The 5390-nt window shown below is 32.7% G+C and overlaps 1 non-coding gene across 1 annotated transcript; it reads left to right on the plus strand.

Annotated features, from left to right (window-relative positions):
- The first annotated feature begins 2612 nt into the window (after nucleotides 1–2612).
- On the plus strand, nucleotides 2613–2740 carry LOC114579761. Its single transcript, XR_003700928.1, has one exon. It is a non-coding gene; the product is annotated as a U6atac minor spliceosomal RNA (small nuclear RNA).
- Nucleotides 2741–5390: the final 2650 nt, after the last annotated feature.

Genomic DNA, 5390 nt, shown 5'->3' on the forward strand with positions numbered 1-5390 from the left:
CCGTACGATCAGTATAAATTTTATATGATCTCCTTATGTGTGTGTGTATGTTTTTATTCACTCAAATTACAATCACTCCCTTTCAATTTTATTTCAAAGAAAAGTACAAGCTTCAAATTCACAAAGTATCTCATGATGAATTTGATTTGAAGTCATCATAGTCTGGAGTTCGATTTTCCTGAAATGTTAGTACGCACAAGAGCAAATACAAATCTTCTAAAATTGTTAGGGGATAACTACACATTTGAACAATAATGTTTGGAATCATCAAAACTATACAAGTTGCAAAAATGTAAGGCATGCAAATAGCAACTATCTTAACACATCAAAGCATTGACAAGGACATAATAGCAAACCAAGCAAAGTACAGGATTGAGTTTGCCAGACTAACTGACCTTTTCAAAAATGAAATGGTGTATTATGTACGGGATATAATTGTCTTACATGAACAATGGGTACATGTTAGGGATATGATGATAGAGCCAATCTAATAGAGTGCAGTATTTATTGCAATCCAATCAAATGGCTATTTATACTTCTCTATGACTCAAATTGTGTCTTATTCAGTACATAGGGAAAATGATTTGTTAAGATCTGTACCATTTATGATGACTTCGTGCTCTTAAAGATGAGAGATAACTTGGTAGAGATTATTCTCATCAATGGTCATGTTATTGTATAATATGTAAATAGAATTGGAGAAAAATAGCAAGGGCATTATATTACATCCAAGGCCAATAGTTGAGTCAATATATGCCTATGGGCATTGATATATGCTCGGTTGATATTATGATGAGAAGTGTTAGGTATTCTACAACCAATTAACATTTTCTCTTATTATGGGTAGCTAAACCTCTTTGGATGAGTCATTATAGAAAATAAAATAAGAAAGATAATGCATCGAAGGGTAGAGAGGGTGATGATATTAAGAATTAAGTTTAAGTGGCGAGAAATTGGCATAAGACAGGGTTTCAAAACGAATTGTGTCAGTTTTCCATATAGTCAAAGGTGATGTGGTTGGTGTTAAACCATAATATTGAATTCATTAAACATACAAATTAGTCACTAGGTTAACGAGCATCTAATAGAATTTACAAGTTCTCATTAGCTTAAATGGATGACAAATAAGGTTAACGTGTGTTTGTTAACAATATCATATTTTTGCAATTTTTTTATTATTTCAAATGCTAGATTGGGACATGATGGAAGGCAAACTTGTAAATCATAAGTTGGCCTATCCAAAATTATCTATAATGAAAGATCTAGCATCAGTAATCTCCGTCTCAGAGTGACACCAGACCGGAGGGGGCCTCGACGAATCCATGTCGATGATCCAGTGGCGATCGTCGGACACCACTCCAAGAACTCCTTGGAGCAAGAACCACCACCCAAGAACAATCTTAGGATAAAAAAAAGAGATAAGAACCACCACCTGACCGTTCGTCAGGATACAGAACAATTTCAAAAGGCTCAGCTTCAGCGTCACATAGTACAAAATCAATCTTCAATTGGGGGTTCATAAATGTCTGCAAGCTAATGATCCCCGGTAACAAACTCCACAATTACATTACCTTAGGCAACATAATTTCAAATCTAATTGGGTGATGTAGCTTCCTGCAATGACATATTATGCCTCCATTGTTAATAAAATAATTGAATTATATTTTTAGTGGACCACAGGTCCACAATACTAATGAAAGTCCTATGAATCAATATGTTGAATTGCTTTTCAAATAGACATTTCCGACATAGTTTGCATTAAAAATATCCTAACTTAAATAAAAGCTCCTAATACATAGTCCTACGATGTGTACCAATCAAATATCTACTCACCCTACTATCTCTTAGAAATGTATTCACTGTCAGCTTCTCAATGTTTCTGAAAGCAATAATACATCACATTAAAATCAAATTGCCCAACATCACTGTAATAACATTGTTTCCATAAAACATGGATTTGCTTTAAGAGTTTAGGCTACCCGATTCCAGCGCCTGACCGATTAGGTAGCCTTTTGGAGCCACCGCGGTGAGGAGAACGGAGACCAGCGCAGCACCGATAAAGAATGCCAGCGTCAGCTCGCCCATCCTCACAAGGAAGAAGAAGACGCCATCATTCCCGTTTCGTCGCTTCCTCTGTTCAATTTCGGGCAATAACACCTCCCTGATCGCATCGCAGAGCTTCTCCATCGGTTTTGAGAATCCAGCTAGCGCTAACTCCAGATTCCGCTCTCCTTCATTCTTCGCAGAGCAATTTCCCACGATGATCTGAGGTTCTGGTTGAGCGGCCACCTCCGACGACTCCGTTAAGATCTAGAAACATAGGAAGCTCACCTCTTCCGCACAATTTCGTCCACCTCTTACAATATATTCAATGAACGACGCCGAGTCCGCCGAGGTGCTCGCCTCCTTCAGGTTCTATGTAACAGCTCCGACGGGTTCCAGCAAGGTAGCCCAGATTGATCGGAGTTCTCTAGTAGTAAAAGAGAAATTATCGAATAATTCGATTCTACCTCATCAAGATCGCAAGCCGCGGAGGTAACCGAATTAGTCCCACACCCATTGGAATTTTTCTTCTCTATCCTAAATAAGATATGACGCTAAGCAATTAAATTGTGTTCGTTGAAAGGAGAGACGGTTGGCATCTCCCCAGACAGGGACGGGAACGGCTTTCGGGCTTTTCTTGTTACCGATCACATGCGGTTAAGGCTACCCGCTTCGGCGGATCTTACCCCAATTTTTTTTAGTATTATGATTATTGATATAAATAGCTAATGCATTTTTTCTTTAATTTTATTCCATATATAAAATAGTAAAAAACAAACAGTTAGATTTCAAAATATGTTAGTAATTTCTTATGCATACTTAATTTTTTACTTTATCATTCAAATATTATTTTATAGAATAAATAATGTAAATATATCTACAAAACATATGATATATAAAAATACATGAAAATCTATACAATTTATAAAAAGCACTCTTAGCCTATAAAAAAGGTTTAATCATAATTTTTTAGTCATAATTCAATATTTATAATAATGATAAAATGTCATTCACATTTCAAAGAGAATTAATAAGCAAAACCTTTTAACTATACAAATTGAGTCCTAAAAATAAGTTTTTGATATCAGATGTGTGTTCCTTATGTGAGAGTGTTGAAGAGAGAGCATTGAGCAAAAATAGAAATGGTGAAGTTGTGTGAGAGGGAGAAGATCCTTGTGGGATTCAAGGGAGTATGAGAAGATTTTTCACACAGTTGCTCTGGAAAACATGCACCTGAGTACCTTTGGGCGTGTCATTATTTTTCTTGAGGAAAGCCTTATGAAGAAACCTTTGGTGTCAGAAGCCATTGGATATAATGCCACACTAAGGAGGAAAAATATATTTTTCTGCTCCACTGCGATAGAGAGGTGAAAGGGATTTTGGTTACTCTATCGCAACCAAGGAGATAAATGTGATTCTAGCAACTCTGCCACATTAAGGAGGTGAAAGGGATTTTGGCTACTCTCACACCAAGGATTTTAAAGGGTTCTCCACCTAATTTTGTGCTGAAGAAGAGTCACTATTGATTAGTGTAATACACAAAGAGAATAACTTTATAGAGTGGACATAGGTCAAGTTGATCGAACCATTATAAAAATTGATTTGCATTTATTTTCTTTTTGCATTTACTTTTTGTAATTTTACTTACCTTCATATTTATGTTTCTATAATCTAGTTTGAGTTTGATTATCATTGTGAGACAAAACAATATTATGGATGATTGGGAAAGAGCAGCAAATCAAAGTAGTACTCATAAATAAATAAATGATTGGCTCCATAATCAAACAAAATACAATGTGGTTTTTTAGAAATGTAAGATGTACTACTAATAACATCTAGAGCATCTCTGGCCTCATGCGAAGTTTGACTGTATACATATTCCTACAATAACAACAAAATTAAGCCTTTGTTCCACATGAATCCTTTTTCGCCATTGTGTCCAGTTAAAAGTCAAATTTTCATTTAAATCTAATAAAGAAAGATCATTTCTAATATTTTCTAGCCAAGATCACACACACAGGGGAGAGTTTTCTAAAACCACTATTCTAATACCAAAAAGGTGAATTGTCATAATCCAACTCGATAAGATCTACATACGGGACATATCCTATTACATTAGTTTGCAACATACCAAGCCCAAGATTTAAGTTCTGGAAACTATTCAAAATTATTTTGTCCAATTTAGCTTTAAAACAAACAACTGACCATAGAGATGCCAATAAATTTCAATATACAAAAAATAAACTCATCCACAATTATTTTTTATTTATCATAAACATATATATACAATGATTACACAACATTAAAAGTCTACAAAATAGAATATAAAATAATGTAGATTAATTAATTACCCATGATTATATGAAAATTTAGAAAAGAAATACTTGTATAAACTCAAATTATATCATAAAATTAATAATCATTTGACTCTTTGCCCTTCCTAAACCCTGAAAGTAGAAGATAGAATAATTGTGAGCTTACATAGCTCAACAAATCACATTTATCAATCTAAATTTTTAATTAAATACTTTATTAAGCATTTTACTGAATATTTTAAAGCAATATAATAAATTACTATATTGAGTAGAATAATAATTCTAGTTATCATAAATTCAAATAACAATGTTGGAAAATAAGTAAATAAGTGCTTTATATATTAGAGAAGAAGGTAATAGATCAACCTCAGACTTTTATGCCTCCCATCAAACAAAATTTAGAGAATTCTGATTCTTATGCCTTCCATTAGATATAATATACAGAATTCGAGCCTTATGCCTCTTAATAAATATAATTCAGAGAATTTTGACCCTTATAACTCCCAATAAATAGTGTGTGCATATAACATCAACATGTACCCTTGCACTAGAATGTGCATTTAGCACCATAATATAACTCCCTCTATCCAGCATAAATCTCGTTAGAATCACACAATTCAATTAAATAAATATATAAACAAATATAGTATAGTAACAAGACTGTAAATTAACTCATTTAAAAAATTATCAAAATAGCTTAATAATCGATAATATAATACACTACTGCATAGAAATTCATTATTTCAAAATATAAACAAATTACTATAGATTATGTAGAATATTATTTTAAAGCTTAAATTATATTACAATTTTATATTTTAGAGTCAATATTATTTTCAAATAAATTAAAATAGCATAATTCCTAAAATTTCCAATCTCAAATTTTCAAAAAATACCTAACAATTCAAAATCAATGTCTTTATAACATATATAATGTTACACGATGAAAGTTTTTAAGGTGTAAAGTTATTCTTGTTTTTTTACTATGGAAATATAAATAAATAAAAAATCTAGAAACTTTAGTATTTTTTT

Source organism: Dendrobium catenatum, unplaced genomic scaffold, assembly GCF_001605985.2.
Source record: "Dendrobium catenatum unplaced genomic scaffold, ASM160598v2 fragScaff_scaffold_621, whole genome shotgun sequence".
NCBI lineage: Eukaryota > Viridiplantae > Streptophyta > Magnoliopsida > Asparagales > Orchidaceae > Dendrobium > Dendrobium catenatum.